A 20,838-nucleotide genomic window follows, 5' to 3' on the forward strand; every position below is an offset into this window, starting at 1 on the left:
GCCTATGCCTTCAGCTCAGGTCATGATCTCAGGGTCCTGAGATCGACCCCTGCACCTGGTTCTCAGCTCAGCAGGGAGCCTGCTTCCCTCCCCCTCTCTGCCTACTTGTGATCTCTCTCTCTGTCAAATAAATAATAAAATCTTTAAAAAAATAAGTAAAATTAGAAATTTATTCGACAATACACTAGTTGCACTAACCAAGTTTCAAGTGTTCAAGAGCCACATGTGGACAGTGACAACCGTATAGAATATTGCTGATATGGAACATTTCTGTCATTGCAATGCTGGTCCAGATTTCAGCCATAAAAGTGATTATCTATATTGTTTTTGAAAATAAAGCATAAAGCCTACATCAGTGTTTTCAGAATATCTAGACCTTAGATTAAATACACAACATCACCTATACACAACCCAGGATTTGCCTTACAGCAAAAGGATGGTCGATACCTTCAAACAATCAAGGTGCTTTTGAGGCCAGCCATTTATCTGTTTAAGTCAGCTTTCGCTCTCAAAGAAGACCAGGGATTATAACAGCATCTTCTCGAGAACCAGTGCAACCAGTTTCTTACACCAAATACAAAAATAAACTCGAAATGGATTCAAGACCTATATCTGAGACATGAAACCATGAAGCTCCCAACAGAAAACACAGGTGCTAATTTATTTGACATTGGCCTCAGCAACATCCTTCTAGATATGTCTCTACACGCAAGGGAAACAAATGCAAAAATAAAACTATGGGGACTATTCAAATAAAACGTTTTGTACCATCAACAAAACAAAAGGGAACTTACTGAATAAGAGAAAATATTCTGATAAGGGGTTAATATAAATTGTATCATGAACTTATACAACTCAACATCAAAAAGACACAAAAAATCCAATTAAAAACGGGCCAAGGGGCACCTGGGTGGCTCAGTGGGTTAAAGCCTCTGCCTTCGGCTCAGGTCATGGTCTCAGGGTGCTGGGATCGAGGCCCGCATCGGGCTCTCTGCTCAGCAGGGAGCTTGCTTCCCTTGCTCTCTCTGCTTGCCTCTCTGCCCGCTTGTGATCTCTCTCTCTGTCAAATAAATAAATCTTTAAAACAAAACAAAACAAAACAAAACAAAAAACCAAAAATGGGTCAAGCACTTGAATAGACATCTGTCCAAATAAGACCTGCCAATGGCAGAGAGACACATGGAAAGATGCTCAGCATCATTAACCATCAGGGAAATGCAAATCATAACCACAAGAAGATACCATGTTATACTTGTCAGAAAGGCTAGAATCAAAAAGACAAGAAATAACAAGTGTTGGTGAGGATGTGGAGAAAAAGGAACTCTCATGCACTGTCACTGGGAATGTAAATTGGTATAGCCATCATGGAAAATAATATACAGGTTCTTTAAAAAATTAAAATATAAATACCAGACAGAATGGGAGAAGATATTTGCTAACGACATATCAGATAAAGGGCTAGCATCCAAAATCTATAAAGAGCTTAGCAATCTCCACACCCAAAGAACAAATAATCCAATCAAGAAATGGGCAGAGGACATGAACAGACATTTCTGCAAAGAAGACATCCAGATGGCCAACAGACACATGAAAAAGTGCTCCACATCACTCGGCATCAGGGAAATACAAATCAAAACCACAATGAGATACCACCTCACACCAGTCAGAATGGCTAAAATTAACAAGTCAGGAAATGGCAGATGCTGGCAAGGATGCGGAGAAAGGGGAACCCTCCTACACTGTTGGTGGGAATGCAAGCTGGTGCAGCCACTCTGGAAAACAGCATGGAGGTTCCTCAAAAAGTTGAACATAGGGTTACCCTATAAAACAGCACAGTGCATAATGTCCTTCCTGTCTGAGTACCTTAGGATGGAGACTTTGATGTCTTGATGAAAACTGTTGAAGAAACTGATAATGTTCTCACTTTTTCAGCATTCTTACTAAAGCATCATAAATCCAGGCCAGCTGACAGTGATTGTTTAGAGAAAAAGCGAAAAAAAAAAAAAAAAAGTCTCAAAATTGTGTCATAGAATAAAAGATGTAGAGCTACACCAGGAATTTAAAAAAATATATAGATATAGATATAGTCATTAAATGAGATAGATCTATCTCACTTAATGATATATTTATCATTATCAAGTGTTATTCAATATTCAAATATTATATTTAATATTTATATTAATAATATATATAAATATTTAATATTAAAATGATCTATTTATCATCATTAAATGAGATAATGCACATACAGAGCTTAGTATAACACTTGGCACAAACAGTGAGTTTTCGTTACATTTTAACTATTCTTTTGATTCCTTTTTTAAAAAAATAGAAGTTTAGTTTCTTTTTTAAAAAAAAGATTTGTTTTAGAGAGAGAGAGCATGAGCAAGGGGAGAGGCAGAGGGAGAGAGTGAGAATCTCTTTTTTTTTTAAGATTTTATTTATTTATTTGACAGAGAGAGACGTAGCAAGAGAGGGGGCATGAGTAGGGGGAGCAGCAGAGGGAGAGGGAGAAGAAGGCTGCCCACTAAGCAGGGAGCCCCATGCAGGACTTGATCATGACCTGAGCCAAAGGCAGCCACTTAACCAACTGAGACACACAGGTGCCGGGAGAGTGAGAATCCTAAGCAGACTCCATGTGGGTCATGGAACCCGACACAGGGCTCAATCCCAGAACCCTGAGATCACTACCTAAGCTGAAATCAAGAATTGGACGCTCAACCATCTGAGGCACCCAGGCACCCCAGAAATTTAGTTTCTGAGTCCGAGTATATTCTCTTTCCTCCTTCTCTTATGGTGACAAATTTCACAACTATGTGGAGCCCTTTTGGTAAGCTCTCTGCATATATTATCTCATTTAAACCTCAAACAACCCAGTGAGGTAGGTACCATTATTATACCAAGCTCCAGTTAGAGTAAATATCTTGCCCAGAATCACAAAGCTTGCAAGTGGTAGAGGAGCGATTTTGTGCATATCATCTGGCTCTAGAGCCAGGACTTCTAATCTCCGTGGAAGAAATTCCAGAATGAGTTGCAAAATCCTTTCACATTAATTTATTATGTGAAAAGGTTCAGAAAATATTGATGCCAAAATATAAAGCCTTATATATGATAAGACAAACTTTGCCTTCTAACACCTAGTGCAAAAAGAGGTTGGGGACATAGATTTAGAAACAATGTTGACGCTCGATGATGACAATGACGATGGCGGCAAACACATATGGTACTTATTTTGTATCAGACACTGTTCCAAGCGCCTTATATACATAACCCATTCAATTTTCACAATAACCCTATAAAGTAAGTACTATTATTATAACGATTTTTCAAAAGAGGAAATGAAGCAGGGAGGTTTAGTGACTTACACAAAACTTCACAAAACCAGTAAGCCTGAATCTGGGATTTGAACTCAGTCTGACTCTAGAGTTCACACTCCCACCCACCATACTATATTGTTCCAGTGCCGCTATCCTATAGCTAGTGATCTCTGTTACTGAAGAAATCATTCAACCGTGACTACCCCTGCCATGTTGAACTTAAAATTCCTCAAAATTGGGGTGCCTGGGTGGCTCAGTTGGTTAAGTGTCTGCCTTTGGCTCAGGTCATGACCCCGGGGTCCTGGAATCGAGTCCCACATCAGGCTCTGCCTGCTGCTCCCCCAGCTTGTGCTCTCTCTCCCTCCTTCTCTCTTCTTCTTTGACAAAGAAATAAATAAAATCTTTTTAAAAAACTTCCTCAAAATTGAGGCTATAAAGTCGTTAGCCTTATCCAAAGAGAAGCATATAAATAGAAAATTTAAAAGAGCATATCCAGTTGTTGTGTGTAATCTGTTCCCTTAGGGCCACTGGAATTCCTATTCTTCTCTAGGCTCTCCCACATTTGCTTATTATTTCTTTATCATTCACATAAACACACACACACACACACATACACGCACACACACACACACACACACACACACAGCTCCTTTAGAAAAACTCAACTATTATGTTTGTCTTTCTGAATTATTCTGACTCTTTGCACTTGAGACTTGTAGCTCCTTGAGTTCCAATATGCCTGAAACAAAAGAGGAGATCAGTTGAAAAACATGAGTGGATTTTCTTAGAAAATTGCATGCTTCCATCACAGGCCTGTTGCGAGGATCAAAGTGAGAATGTGCGTGATCTCGCTTTGAAAATTCTGAAGGCCTTCAGAAATGTAAGGGATAGTTATTGTCACCATACGAAAAACAAAACCCTGGGCTCTCTTCCCAAAACAATTCCCCAAACACAGTATCAACAGGAAGGCAGAGCTGTGGTTCACAGTCTTTCTTTTTATTGGGTCGGACTTTAGAGTATTTTCATTTTTTTTTTTAATAGCCATTAATATTTGTCTCCTTGGAGTTGCACAAGGCTTGCACAAGCTCCCGGAGACTGTGCAATAAGATTCGTTTATGAATTGGCCAACAGATGACACCTTTTTTTCAAGGAAATTTGCATTTGTCATTGCAATAATTGAATTCACTGCTCAACACATGAATAAATTCCTCAAAGAAGTCTTTGTGTTGTGCTTGGGATTAAGAGTACTTTTTTCTGTCAAAGCAAGGCAAATTCTGCCTGAAATGAGTTTCTTTCTGCAGCACAAAAAAAGTGAGTCGGTGAAAAGATGTTAAGACAATCCTTTGCATATGAAGACCTCAGTTGAACCAACTTCCCCTATGACCTGAATAAAGTCAGAACATTTCTCTGGACCTTAGTTTTCTTAGCTACAGAATGGGGAGGATGGCCTAGAATTCTGTGATCCCTTCGGACTCTAATATTTTATGATCCTATGAATCTTCCCTGCAGAGATGCCCAAAAAATTAAATATGGTATGTCTCAACCTGACAGTGGAAAACCTTAGTGCTCCAGAAGGAAATGTAAGACTTCATTCTATCTGCACTATAATAAAAAAGTACCTCTAACTTTATAGTTCACAGAGTGTTTTCACATATATTATTTCATTTGATCCCTACCATAAATCTTTGAAATAGCAATTTTCATTCCATTTTATAGATGACGAACTTGAAACTTAGAGCGAGTTGTTAAAAGTCTCTTCCAAAATTCCACACTTAATAAATGGTGAGTCCAGGACTCAAAATGTGGGTCTGGAGTAGTATAATTTCACCTCCTACTCCATGATGCCTGACAACTTATTATAGGAGATTTTTATTCCTTCCTTATGGGTTGCAGATGTTGGTATTGAAAATCATGCCAGGGACGCATATATTCTTGCATGAAACGATGATAAGAAATTGGCTGAGCAAGAAAGTTGAACTCTTACTGAGCCTATTTCATAAGCATCATAAAGGCGAAGGTCCCACAAGCAAACGAAATGCTAAAATGCTGTATGTCTACATTCACTCGCTTCTTCCTTCATTCATGAATTCAGCACATATTTGCAAGCCATTCAGTATTACTAGGCATGGTGCTAGGAGACAACAGCATTGAATAAGACAATGTATAAAATATATAATACAACAGGAAAAACAGACAAATAGGAATTGTTACGAATCTTCTGCTAAGCAAAATTTAGAATGTTATAGGAACATTGAGAAAAAGCATGTGACTGTCTGCAGCCTTCCCAAATAACACGGCTTTCAAAATGAGAACTGGAGGAAAGGCAGACCACTGCTCACATAAGCAAGAGGGAGATGTAAATAAGAGGGAGATGTTCTTTTTTTTTTTTTTTTAAGATTTTATTTCCTTATTTGACAGAGAGAGAGAGAGAGAGAGAGAGCACAAGCAGGCAGAGTGGCAGGCAGAGGGAGAGGGAGAAGCAGGCTCCCCGCTGAGCAGGGAGCCTGATGTGAGACTCTATCCCAGGACCCTGTGATCATGACCTGAGCCGAAGGCAGATGCCCAACTGACTGAGCCACCCAGGTGTCCCGAGGAAGATGTTCTATGTAGAAAGAAGAGCATGTGCCAAGGCAATCCTTGCTTTTACTTTTAAAAAGTTACTGCCACTTTTGGGGCACCTGAGTGGCTCAGTGGGTTAAAAGCCTCTGCCTTCGGCTCGGGTCATGATCCCAGGGTCCTGGGATCGAGCCCCGCATCGGGCTCTCTGCTCAGTGCAGAGCCTGCTTCCTCCTCTCTCTCTGCCTGCCTCTCTGCCTACTTGTGATCTCTATCTGTCAAATAAATTAAAAAAAAAAAAATCTAAAATAAATAAATAAATAAATAAATAAAAAGTTACTGCCCCTTTCAAAAATATGTTTCTAAGATTTTTAAAGTACAAAAATGATGAGTGTGTTGTGTCAAAGGAAATGACACAAAGATCTATGAAGAATAAGTTAATATTCTAGCTCTATCCTCTTCCCATTTCTACTTAACCAGTATGAATTGTTCTTGTGTAGAATACCCCACTTCCCCCCATCATACTGTTATGATGTAGCTAATTCGTTTCAAAGTGCTTGAATCCAGACAGTGTGATTTTAGGTCGGATTCGTTGGTTTAAGTCACAAGCCAAGCCAAGTCAGTTGCCCTAATTCAGACGTGGTTACTATAATTGCATCAGTTATCTTCATCTTTGATCAACACAAAGACATTTCACTGATCAGTCTAGTAAATGTCAGAAATGGGTTTTTCACAGGTGAAATTAGTAGCTTATTAGCATCATAGATGTTTAAAATGGGTTCTCATTGGTGAAATTGGTGGTGTTCAATTACATACAACTGATCTAAACTCTTTTAGAGACACCCCACTTCCTTGCATGGATAGGGTTTAAATGTCTAACAAGGTCTGCAGCCTGCTCCCTCAGGGGTGGTGTCTAAGACTCGATCCTAAAGAGTACTGATCCAGCGGCACCTGGGTGGCTCAGTCGCTTAAGCGTCTTGCCTTCTGCTCAGGTCACATTCCCTGGGTCCTGGGATCGAGCCCCAAATTGGGCTCCTTGCTCAGCGGGGAGCCTGCTTCTCCCTCTCCTGCTCCCCTTGCTGTGTTCTCTGTCAAACAAATAAATAAAATCTTAAAAAAAAAAAAAAAAAAGAGTACTGATCTAGTTTGTTTGGGAGGATTTCTGAGGGCCTGATACAGACCACAAGGAAAATAGAATCCTTCCCTGCCATATTGTCACATCTGGCTCAAGGGAACTTGTCATGCAAGATGGTGAGTAAAACAATTAAAGGACCGAGCGGAACTTAGCTGAGCTTCTATGACTGGTGATATGCCTGTGTGTGCTTGCTTGTTATAAACGTTCATGAATGAAGTGGGATTGAGTCCGAGACTTGCTCACTAAACCTACCTAAAACTTTCTTTTTTTAAGATTTTATTTGTGCATTTAATAAATATTATCAAATAGAGAGAGAGTGCCTGCATGCATGCTTGTTCAAGCAGGGAAGATCTGAGGGTGAGGGAGAGGGAGGAAGAATCTGAAGCGGACTCTGCCCTGAGTGCAGAGACCAGACTCGGAGGGCTCCATCCCACCATCAGGAGATTTCCACCCATGACCAGATCTCCACTTCTGAACTCCACCAGAGCCAAAACTAAAAGTCGGATGCTTAACCAACTGAGCCAGCCAGGTGTCCCAAACCTACCTGAAACTTTAAAGAGGTTAATATTATTTACTAATATGACCCTAGTCCCATTTAATGCATGACTAAATTGGTTTAGATAAGTTCATAGTACACACAGATAGCCTCACGCACACATACTTGTAAAATTTTATAAAGTAAGAACATATCATACCAGATTCATTTTTTTTATTTAAAATTTTTTTATTTACATGGGATGCATCTAGGTTAAGGGAGAAAGATATAATGTAATTTGTTTAAAGACTGAAAAAGATTCCATAGAGTAGATATACTCGTTTGTTCTACCATTTACCAGATACCACTATTAATGAATATTTTCCATTTTATTTTTGTTTCTATGATTATAAGGATTGCTATAATAAGCACCCTTGAACTTAGAACCTTATTTTAATGTTTTTATTTTTATGGAGTGTATTTTTTTAAAGCAGGATTGCTAGAGGTAATGGAAGTTTAATACACTGAAATGAAGTCTATTTTAATATGTATCACCAGATTACTTTCCAAAAAGCCTGTAATAATAGACACATTCCCATATCTCATTAATTTATGGGAATAGCAGATTTCTATCATCTTCTCCAAGTCACAGTGGTATTGCTCTCTTAATGTTTTGCCAATTTGATGGGCAAAATGATGCTTCATTGTTACTATGTTTGGCATCTCCCTGATTACTGAGGTTAAGTCTTTTGTCTTATGTTTTAGGACTTTTGGATTTTTTTCTTAAGTGAATTTCCTGTTTATATTATTTGCTCAATTCTAAGGTTTGTTTTTTAAGATTTATGGGAGCATATAGAATAATAGAAAGATTGTTTTGTTTGTAAGGTAGTTCTCATTTTTTTCTAGGCTACCACTGCTTTTTAATTTTATCATGGTGTATGTGTCACTTTAAAAAACATCTCTCCCTTATATGTTTATAAAAAAATTTAAAAATTTAAAAAACAAAAAACATCTCTCTTCCATCATAGCTTCATGGTCCTGTGAACAAAAAGGTTTCCCTCATAACAGGTTTCTATAAACATGTTTCCAAACTTTCTAAAATTTTAATTTTATTTTAAAACATTGAAGAATGCAATCCCTCTGTAATTTTTCAATAAGTTGTGAGTAAGGGGGTCTTTTTCTTCTAGGAAGGTAGTCAGTACCATTTATAAAATGAAACATGTATTTTTCCTGAAATTGAATGCCACATCTCATATCTTTTTTTTTTTTTTTTAAAGTAGGCTCCATGTCCAGCATGAGGCCCTACATGGGGCTTGAGCTCATGACCCTGAGATCAAGACCTGAGCAAGAGTCAAATGTTTAACTGACTGAGCCACCCAGGTGACCCATAGATCTTATATCCTAAGTTCTCAAATGCATAGATCTCTCTCTCTTTTTTTTTTTTTTAATTTTTCTATTTGACTCCAAAGCTTGCTTGCTTTTTTTCTTTCTTTATATTTTTCTATGTTCCTGCCACTCTTACACTGTGAGAACAACAGACTTATAATAAGTCCTACTTTCCTTGGCTGGTTTTTATTTATTAAGAAAAATGAATTAGGGGCTCCTGTGTGGCTCAGTCGTTAAGAGTCTGCCTTTGGGTCAGGTCATGCTCTCATGACCCTGGAAGAGAGCCCTGCTTTGGGATCCTTGCTCAGAGGGAAGCCTTCTTCTCCCTTTCCCACTTCCCCTGCTTGTGTTCCCTTTCTTGCTGTGTCTCTCTCTGTCAAATAAATAAACAAAATCTTAAAAAAAAAAAAAAAGAAAAGAAAAATGAATTAGGTGAAATAGCAAATTATTTAAATTTTTAAAGTTTATTATTCAAATGAGAAAGGAAATGGAAAACAGGTCGTAAGTCTGGTTTACCTAACTAAGAGACTCTGGAAATGTCCCTGACTTCCCTCGCCTTGCTCATCTGCAAACTTGGCATTTATAATTTCCACTTATCCCACAGGTTTATTTTAAATAGCTAAGGAAGTTAGACACCAAAAATAATGTGTAAATTCTAAATGGCATTACACATATCAGTTACCCAATGTCATGTAGGATGTCATATGTGGGATACCTAATTCTTTATGGGCTATGCTTGGATCCGCAAGCATGACCACCTCTTACAAAGTGTCACGAGCCTGCTCTCGTGTCTCCCTGTCAGAACAGAGGAATGGTCTACGAGACATTAAAATCACATGTGTTTTCAAGGCCCTGGCCAACTAATTGGGAGGAACTATAGAAAACGAACGGCAATAATGAACAATGCGGGGTAGAAAAGCTGCCTCCCCAAATCCCCAGGTTAAATAGACTTAAGAATCCCATGTTGTGGCCTGGCCTGGGGAGGATTCTAAGAGGATCATTCCCCCATGGCAGCCTGGGTAAAGGGTGAAAGGTTAACAGGCCAATCCCAGGACAAGGTGTTGGCCCAAATTAGGTGTTTAGAACATTTGCTGAAGGACTTAAGTCTGCTGAGTTCTTTATTTCCAACAGCAAAAGTGTTTAGGGAACAAAAAAAAGACTTTTGTAAGGAAGAATTCATGAAATCTAGTTGGGTCCTCTCTTCTCCAAGGGAACCAAAAAGGTTAAAAATCCCCCCTCCCCATTTCAAGGAGATGATTACAAATAAAAAGCAATAAAGCTTGTTTTGTGTTCTGGGAACGAACATAAATTGGTTAACAGCTCCCTTTCGTTTAGAATTACTCTTCCACTGAGACCAAGCAGAACCACCAAGAAGTACTTATGATTACCTAGTACTCTAGCATCTAAATACTTCCAATATCTTTTCTGCATTTTAGAACAATGAATTATCCAGGGAAATCCAGGTTTGGAGCAAGGGCAGGAAGAAGGAGATAGTTTGAGAGCTGGAGGAAAGAAGTGTAACTGGACACCTGCCTCATGCTATAACCCCACACACTCCAAAGGCCAGAAGAATTTTCTGCAGTCATCCTGCAAAGTACTTAGGCAATGACTTTGGCTATGCTGTTATCCAAAGATGGAATTCTATAGCGATGAGATCACGCGCCTGGAAAATGACATTTTTGAGGGGGAGAGAAAAGCATTTCTTCAGGCATTTTTGTACAACATGCTCTGAAAATGTGCCTGGCCAATTTCATCTAGCACCAGAACTCTCATATCATCTCTCTGAATTCTGATGATGTCGGCATAGATAGAACACAAAGAATCACATCAGTAAATTCATGAAACGGGCACCAATCAAGTAAGAGTTTACCCCGATTTTGCAAGAAAATTTTAAAAACCGTTGCTGTGGTACCTCACACTAACTCCAAACTCCATAAACTACAAAATTTAGAAAATATCATGTATTAGATTCAGATAAAAAAGGTAAATAGTGGAGGGACAGTGGTGGTGGCAATTATTCTGTTTACAGAAGGAACTGTGAGTAGAATTCTTTCAGATTGCAAGATGCCTTTATGGATTTACATGTGGTATATAGGAGGCAAAAATGTGAATTATGACCTTCTGTGTAAGATAAAATAAAATGCTTCAAAGGCATTCAAAGATGATGAGCCTGAAACCCCAATCCTTAGCAACATGAAATCCTTCTCATCTCTGGTCTCTTGTAACCAAGTGCACATTTTCAAAAAATGCTTGCTGGAGGTTGAGGTGCTGCTCTCTGTGGAAGATGGAACAAGACCATCTCTCCTGGAGAGCCATCCCAGGTGGTCCCACACATCCCTAGCTGCTTCTCCCTGTGTTGCTGCCCTCAGACACCTGCAGGGAACACTTCCCTCCGGGTGTCCTGCCTTCCTCCCTCCAGGGCGTTTTTGGTCTTTGTTTCCCTGTACCTGGTCGAGAGCCCAGGACGTACTAGTTTTGAAGTAGAGAACTGAGAAGTCTCTCATTTTATTTTATTTTTAGATTTTATTTATTTATTTGAGAGACAGTGAGAGGGGCAGCTAGAACCAGAAAGAAAGCACGAGTGGAGGGGAGGAGCAGAGGCAGAAGCAGAAGCAGACTCCCCACTAAACAGGGAGCCCAACACGGGGCTCGATCCCAGGACCCGGGGATCATGACCTGAGCTGAAGGCAGACGCGTAACCCACTGAGCCACCCAGGTGCTCTGGGACTCCCATTGTAGAAAGGGTTTGACTCTGCTGTTTTTCTGCTAGGCCCCATTGACTCATGTTTCATGTTTTGCCTCTGAATAAGCCACAGAAGCTATGTTCCCACTCCAAGCAGGAAACAAGAAAGTTTATCCTAAGCCCCAAACACCTGACAATATCTAAGAAGAGCCAGATCCCAAACATGTTCCAAGACACCAGCTTCAAACAAACCTCAGCTGACACTGGCATCAATGTCCCCTCCTTCAGCAATTTAGCAATTGGCAATTTTACACATTCCCTGGACCCTTATAAATCCCTAATCCCAAACAATGATGAATCTCATTGTTCTCTCCTTTCTCAATCTCCCACATACCCGGTCTGCTATTCCCTGTCGCTCAAACTATTCAACAAACTGTTCCCACTTTCGCTGGCTTGCGCTTGATTTCTACCCTGTGTGAAGCCAAGGACCCTCTTGGCTGGTCTGTGGGACCCTCCCCTGTGTTCCTGGACCGGCCTGGCCACATCAGTTTGATTAAATTTTGTTAAATAAAGGTGCATGAGCATCTAACCTCTTCAGGAGTTGTGGGAAAAGGTGGGTGCAGAGGCTGTATTTATTCCGCAAATAGTGATTAACGACTTAAGACCTGCCAGGCACTGTGCTGGGTTGTGGGGATAAACACAAGTGAAACTGGGTTTCTGCCTTCAGGCAGTTTATAATCCACTAGATCACCGAAGCCAACACAAGTCACCGGGGAGAGGATGCAGCAATGAAAAGAGGAAGGGGATGTGTATGTAGCCCGAGAAAGGAGGTTTGAATCCTTCCTCATCATTCCCAACCTGGCTAACTTGATAACCAATTCGTGTTAGTGTAGCCTCTACTTATGCCATGTAACCTCCGTGGTCCAAGTCTGAATCATACCCACTTTAATAAGTGGCTGGTAAGAATCATGAAGAGAAAGCATGCTACGACATCCAGCCATCCCTGGCACCCCACACACACTCAGGTGGGTTCCTGTTCCTCTTCACTTTAATGAAAAGTGAGGGTAGAATATAAATTTATTTCTGCGCTATGATGACAGCTATGTAATCATTATGCATGTTTCTGGGCCAACACTAGGAGAGAGAGTGCATAAAAAATAATAAAATCCATGTAGAGGGGGATTAGAGGTGATTTTTCTCCCCTCCCCCCCAGGCTTTTTATTATGTTTCATTGATCCTTGGAAAATAAAAGAGTTATAATTTTTAAAAGTCCAACTTATTGGGGCACCTGGATAGCTCGGTGGGTTAAAGTCTCTGCCTTCGGCTCGGGTCATGATCTCAGGGTCCTGGGATCGAGTCCCGCATCGGGCTCTCTGCTTGGCAGAGAGCCTGCTTCCCTATCTCTCATTCTCTCTACCTGCCTCCCTGCCTTCTTGTGATCTCTGTCTGTCAAGTGAATAAGTGACATCTTAAAAAAAAAAAAGAAAAAAAGAAAAAAAAAGTCCAACTTACTGTAAGATGACGAGAATAAGAGATATCCTTATGGAAACAGGCATGAAAATTTATTATTTTCCCAGTAGAGATAGTTTGTAGAAAATTAAGTCATAACATGTAAAAGTCTTTCTTCACCACGAGAAAATTAGAGAAATCTAAAATTCTCCAATCCTGATTTTGTTTTTTCCACAAGCCTTCCTTCTGTTCTTTCACTGGCATTTCAAAAACCTCAGGCTTAAGAGAACCCTGGCAAAGCACAGAAGAATTCCAGTTTTGCCCAGTCAAGAGAGTATACCCCTGGTTGAGCACCTCACCATTTCCCCATGGGGGGCTTCCTTCGGTTTACACCAATCTGAGGACTAGGAAGATAATATAAACACAGGGTGAGGGGGGTGACCCAAAGAGAAGGAGGGGGCCTCAAACAATCCAGCTGTTAAATTCTTAACTATCAGAACACAGTACCAGCTGAAGAAAATTTCTGAAGTTAGACTGCCACTCAACCAGTCTTTGGCTCCTGGTTAAGATGCCTGGGGTCGAAGTGATCTTTCTAAGTTGTAGGTCAGGTCATGAATCTGCTGAAAGGCTTCCTGTGGCTCCTGGATATCACAAAATAGATAGGCGCTAATCTCACTGAGAAAGTCTTTATATTGGGACATGTCAAATTCACGATGTGGGGATACAGCTTTCTAAAGTTTTGGTTTCTGCTTGAAATCTCAAATTTCACCATTAGCCACAGGTGCTGTGAGTTGGTTTTCTTGAAATGACAGGTCCATCGCATTCCTTTGCAAGAAAATGTCAAGTGCCCACGTCTGAATAAGCCCAGTTTGTTGCTCTTTCATGTAAAAATGCCATTTCATGGAAAAAGCCACTAGTTCAGCACAGAACTTCAACCATCAGATAGGGCTTGCCTTGAAGTAATCATCACGTTCTGGTAAGAAGACGTGCCTCGTACGCACTTCCTAGGCCATCACACAGAATATTAAAAAGATATGTACTCAAGGGTCAAGATTTGATCAAATTAATGATTTTCACACTTCATTCTCAAGAGAGGCTGGGATTTTTTTTGTTTTCCGGCAAGTGAGTGGTGGTGAAAAACACAAAGGTTGTTCTAGCCATGCTGTGCGCTGCTTTGTGCTAAGCTTCCGGTTTTACCACCATTGTTTTTGCACCATTAAGGTAAATGTCAACCTATCAAAACAGGCAAATAGCATCTGAGCATCCAGTAAAAATAGTTTTGGGGTGCCTGGGTGGCTCAATCGGTTGGGCATCTGTCTTCAGCTCAGGTCATGATCTCAGGGTCCTGGGATCAAGCCCCACATCCGGCTCCCTGCTCCGGGGAGCCTGCTTCTCTCCCTCTCCCCCACCCCAGTTCATGCTCTCTCTCTCTCTCTCAAATAGATAAATTAAACAACAAAAAAAAAGTAAAAATAGTTTGACCTCACAGACTCACTTTGAATGACTGTGTAGACCGCAGGTCATGAGGGCCAGGCCTGTGTCCCATGGAGCACTGAAGCCTGCTCATACTGGCATGCAAGAGCTGATGGTTAATTTTTTGAGAATTTTTGCAAGATGCTTGACATCACATCAGCGGTTAGACATGATCCATGGTAGGAGCCTTTACTCCGTGGAAGTGAGTGGACTTACAAATCAGGGTCTTTTTTCTCTTCCAGAGACCTGTTTGTCCTCCGTCTACCAATATACCACTGTCTCTGTCCCTATTTCCTTGTGAATCAAAGTGGTGAATGATATTGAGTCAAACTCCCTCTCGCTGCTCCCCAGCAGTTTCTCAGGCCCTTCCTCCTGGGGGGAAAGAAAAAAAGCCCCTACCAGAGGCCACTCTCATGTCGCTGTGTATGCCTAAACACCCAATGGCCGGATTTATTAACTTCATATCTTTAGCGAGGAGTTCATGTCAGACCTACCACAGGCCTAAAGATGGCTCCTGCTGGGCCCCCAGGACGAGGACAAATGTTTAGGCTAAGAGTGCGAGCGCGGCATGAATAGACCTAAATTAGGCCGGGTCTAATAACCCGTTTACTAACACCTGTATTAGTCCTCTATCACTAGGGGTGAACTGCTGTCGGACAAGGCATAATCCCATAAGCTTTCCATTTGCATATCCCTCATTAGCTGATTAAAACCTGAAGAAGGCAGGTTTCTGCAGCTGGTGGGCCCATTCCTTCACACTGTCTGCCTGGGTGGTTTTGGGTAATGAAGTCATGTGGGTGGATGTGAGGTTTATATGTATGGAAGGGATTAAGAGCATTAGGATTTGTGTGAGCTGATGTTGCCATATTCTCTCTACTGGAACCCAGTAATTGGATGGGAGGAGAAATGGCAGACCCATTAGTTTTGTCTGTTTACTCAGGAGCAGGGTGCTAGAGATTCAATTTTGCTTTCTTTGGCTCCCTCGCCTTTGTGCAGCAGGCCTGCTTTGTCTCCTCCAGCCCTGAGCACCTCCAAACTCCAGCCAGCCCCACTAAGGCGATTCAGCCACAAAGGAAAGACGTCGGTGCCTCGGGGCCCGAGGAAGAGAAAATGCAGCCCCGACTCAAGTACTACTTGAAGGCAGTCCCATCCTGCTAGCCCAATCCTGGGAGACAGAGCAAGAGATAATTGAAATTTATCAACACTTCTGGAGTCCTTTTTTGATTATTTTATTAGTTCTCCACGTTTGGGATTAACAATCCTCAGCATCAAACGCACCGCAGGCTCCTTACTTGGGAAATGAATGGTTAGACATTTCGGGAGTCTTAACAAAGCAATTGTTGTATTTGCCGGGTTTGCATAATTTTAATAGACGAAAAATAACACGAAGAAAAAATCCATTTCCTGTGCTGTTTGTACAGCTGGAGACAGAGCTCCTTGTGCTTGATGATGTAAGAGATGCACCATTGTCTCGCCCCTAACCCCGACAATGAGGTCCCACTAATGTTGCTAACAAAACCAGACCAGGCAATTCGGAAAACTTTGAAGCTGAACATTGTCTCCAAAGTGTATGGGGCGCCACAGACAGAACTATGTTTATTCATCAGCAGTGCTGGGGTTTGCAAAGCCGGGAGATGACTTGCACCAGCAAAGAGTGAAGAAGGGAAATGTGGGCGGATCACAAGGCCCGAGTTTGAAGCCAGGGAACAGAACAATGTGGATGAGGAATTTTATTTGTCTTCCATAAAAATACTGGAGTAGTATAGGAGAATATTTCAACGCACTTAGATTCTGTGAAGGTTTATTTTGTATTTTTAGTTTCCTTTATTAAAAGCCACAGCCCCTACACAGATCACCCCCTCCCAAATTGTAAAGTGAAACTTGCAGTGCAAGTACTTTCACCAATTGCTGACATATTCCATTGCAATTGGGTTTATGCTGCGGTATGTCTTTACTGAGGGGACACATTAAAAAATCCACCAAATGCAAGTCTGAGTGTTTGAGCTGGGTCATTTGCAGGGTTTTAGTGACAGCTTGTTTAGCGAGATTAAGGGATCGAAAGAGACCCTCATAAGCAACAGAGAACCAGCAATACCTATTATAAAAGGTTTCTCATAGTAAAAGCAAATCTTCAAAAACAAAACAAACAAAAAACCAACAAGCAAGCCAGAAAAACAAACAGATGAATAAAACCCCACATCCTAACCATCCTGTGGGCATATTTATGTGTGTTTCACCAAACTGCGAAACAAAACTCTCCATTCCTATCTCCCTCCGCCTCTTTTATTTTTAATTATTTTGTCCATTCCTGGTAACATTGTTAGTAAAAGCAGTTGGATCCTCTGTGCTACATGCTCGATTCGGCTAACGTTTTTGAGCCCCTACTCTCTGTTGTGTTAGGGTTAGAACACACTCAACAAAGCATGCCTAGTTTCAACCCCCATTGGGCATTACCAGTATGTATGAAAGGAAACATAATTAGAAAGATAAAGAGAAAAAGAGAGGAAAAAGTTTAAACCTGGTTCATATGATCCTTGATGCCAGAGATTTGTCAAATCTCAAGAACAGAATGAACCTTAAAGGCCCTCCAACCCAACCATGCAACCAACCCTCTAAATCCCCTCTTAGCAAAAATTCAATATACCCCCTTACATGTTCCAAGCGTTTGTGACCTAGCATGTTCTTAAATCTTTGTAATCCTGATTTACAAATTGATCTTCTAGCCACTTTGCCTCCCACCAAAGCTTATCTTTGCATAATATATTCTTCATGGGGAAAAATTTAGCATTTTTTGAGCCCTCACTTACCATACAGCATGCCAAACATACAGCATCCTGTGAAGTGGGAATAGTCCTTCTCATTTGTAAGTAATGAAACTGAGGTCAGCGAGGCTAAGCAGCCTACCCAAGGACACACAGCCTCTAAGCAAATCAACCGCCTGTTACATAACAAACCACTTCCAAACTCATGGTTTAAAACAACAGCTGTTTTATTATTTCTCGTGATTCTGTGTTTTGGCTAGAAGATTATGCTGCTCTGGGCTAGGGTGGCTGGGGCTGGATGGCCTAGGAGAGCCTCACTTACTGGTCTGGGCCTCAAGTGGGATGATGAGGATGGCTGGTCCAGGTCATCCTTAAGGAGGCTAATGTTGATTTGTTTAGATAGTGACAGCCTTTCAAGACAGTGAGAGCAGAGGCTACAAGGCCTACTGAGGTCTAGGCCCTGAACTCATAGCTACTTCCTTGTATTCTGTTGATCAAAGCAAGTCACAAAGCCAGTCCAGGCTCAATGGGTGGGAAAATAGAATCTACCTCTTGATGGGAAGAGCTGTAGAGAATTGTTGGCCATTTGCACTTGAACACGTGGTCTGTGATCCACACTCTTAACTCTAGAGCCAGAGAGTCTACATGCACATCTTGGCCTTGCTAGGTGTTATCATGATGCCTTGGGAAATGTAACTGACCTCTTCCCATCTGTTTCCTCATCTGTAAAATGAGGATAATAACAGGACTCTTCTAGAAGTGTAGTTATGAGGACTGAATGAGTGGATATATATAATGCGCTTAGAATACTGCCTGGTACAGAGTCTGCACAAAGAGTGATGATGATTATTATTGTTGTTAATAATCCATATGTTGTACTGGCTATCTCAATATTTACTAACGTTTAGTATGTGCTAAGAGCTGGGGACACAAAACAAAGGAGCTCAGTGGGAAACATTTAATCCTCATTTCCTACCTCTTTATGTAGCCTCCACATTGGGCACTTTACAGAGAGTTCACTTAATTCTTATAAAAATCTAGTAGTTTAGGTGTTATTCTCCCTGGTGACAGGTAAGCTGAGGCAACAAGACATGGTCTTTTTTCTCAAAAAGCTCAGATTTCAGAGTGAAAATCTTTACCAAGAAAGGACATTTGTTAGGTTATTTCACAAGACACAGTTGTGTATTACTAACTCACTGGGGCTCAACAGCAATTTGTCACCTCTGTTAAGCAGATGAAGACCCTGGTATGCAGAGAAGTTAAGTCTAAGAGAGGTCCACAGCTAGCACAGAGAAGAGGCTGGGCTAGGACTGGTGTTTCAGGCACTCCATTATAAGCTTTTCCATGACGTCCCAATGTCTCACTTACTTAGATCAGTAATTGTCATGTGGGGAAGAAAAAAGATGCCCAGAAATTGCTAAGAAAAACTTGGCTAGAGGAAGGCAGAGCAATGAAATGAAGCATAACATGGCTGTCTCTGGAACCTTCCACACCCTGGCATAACACTTCCAATTGTTTGCTGAGATCAAGTTTGGATGTGGTATGCCTACTGAGCAGATATGACACGAATGGATCATAGCCCTTTCAGGACTAGAGTCAGGGAGCCCAGGTCATAAAAGGAAATAATTCCATGGCCAGCTTGGTCTGGCATGATCTCACAGATCTCATTAATCAAAGACTAGGACACTCATGACTGGAAGAGCTTTTGAAAGACTGGGGATCTTCCACTTAATTTAGGGTTGCAACAGCTCCCAGTCCAGGGCTGCCTGGCACGTGTGGACTCCCTTTGTACTTTGCAGGGGACTGATACATGCCATAGAAAGAGCAGGGTTGGAGTCAAAACAGACCTGGATTTTGATCCTGGTGGCATGGCTATGCACTGGGCAAGTCCGTTGCTCTGTGACTCCTTTAGATGGCTGCTGTGTGGAGTATGTGAAGTCCTGCATACACAGTGCTGAGCATGGTGCCTGGCACACGGTAAACTCTTCGTATTTGTGAAGGAAGAATTGATATAATCAGAGTGACAAACCCAGGCATCGCTAAATCCTGACCTGCACTCTCCCTTCCTTCTGAGGGAGTTAAACATGTGAGGAACAAAAGTGGAAGGAAATCAAAGTGCCCTTTTGGCATTCGCTACTGGCACACCCTTGTTCTCACGTTCAGAAAAGCTTTGGTGGAGCACATGGTTTCAGCTTGAGGACGAAGCACAGACTTTGCATTCTCCTCTCCTCCCAAATTTCAATCTCAGAATCATCTACCTTCTGGGGGATTTACAGGAAAAGGAAGTCAAGCAAGTGAAAGAAAAAAGCTGCCCAGGTTTGGAAAGAAGGAAAAGAGGGAATAAAAAGGGATGAAAGAAAGAAAGAGGAAGAAGCAAGGGGGGAGGGGAGGAGAGGAAGAAATAGAGAGAGAGACAACTGGGCCCACGCTCATGTGCCCAGAACCCTGCCTGGATCTGCTCACCACACAGAGGTAGGAGGAAATGGTAGTGGTGTTTTAACACAGTGACCCTGTCTATTGATAACCATGACCCATTCAATGTTTCAGATTCTTGTTATTCATTTAGCAATGCTTCTTCCCTTGACCGGGTTATGGAAGATGGTGAGTGGAGGCAGGCATTGGGAGACAAGGCTGGAGACTCACCTACCCTACGGCACCCAACACGCTATAACTATAATCACTGTCATTGCCATGGCTGCCATTGTTATACTCCTGTGCTTCAGTGTCCCCATTACCAGTGGAAAGGAAATTGAATCATAAGGACTTCCTTTCAGCTCTGAATAAATTATAGCAATATTTCAGAAAAATGTGGATAAATAAAAACCCATGTAAATAAAAATTTATTTTCTAATGATACACTGAGAGATAGCATGACATAAAAATAGAGCAGAGAATCCTACACGGGCATATTATTTAACCTCTCTGAGTCTTAGTTTTCTGATCTGTAAATAAGAACTAATGATAACTATCTCCCAAATTTGGAAGAATGTGTTAATGTAGAATAAAGTTTTATAGGTGCCTAAGATTCAAGACATAGTACTTCACTGTTATTATAAATATATGGTATAAGAGTTTATCATCAGTTCACACCTTCATTATGCTATTCAAGGTACTCCTATTTTTCAGCTTTAAGTGTTTCATTCCTTACCCACTACCACCCCAGGTCCAAGAGGAGCACTAGAGTAGAAGTAGTATCAGATTCAGATTCAGTAAGAACTTGAATTGAACCTATGATCTGCAGTTTTATGGTTTTGTGACTTGGAACAAATCATCTACCTTCTCTGAACTGCTTCCTCAACTAGAGGATAATTGTGTGGCAAAACTTCTAGTTATCAACCCCAGGATCCATTCTCTTCCTTTTTATCTGAGCATGCTGCTGCCTGATTAGAAGACTACATTTCCCAGCATCCTCTGCAGCTAGCTGTGTTCACATGACTGAATCTAGGCCAGTGAGATCTAATTAGGAGGGTTCCATGCCCTTCTTTAATTTTTCCTAGTTGTTGGAAAAAGGCATAATGGCTAGAACTCAACAAACTTCTTGGCCCCTGAAGATGACTGAACAGAGAGGTAGAGGAGCCTAAATACTGAGACAGTGTGACTCC

Source organism: Enhydra lutris, unplaced genomic scaffold (assembly GCF_002288905.1).
Source record: "Enhydra lutris kenyoni isolate GAN:26980312 unplaced genomic scaffold, ASM228890v2 scaffoldscaffold22, whole genome shotgun sequence".
In the NCBI taxonomy this organism is placed as follows: Eukaryota; Metazoa; Chordata; class Mammalia; order Carnivora; family Mustelidae; genus Enhydra; species Enhydra lutris.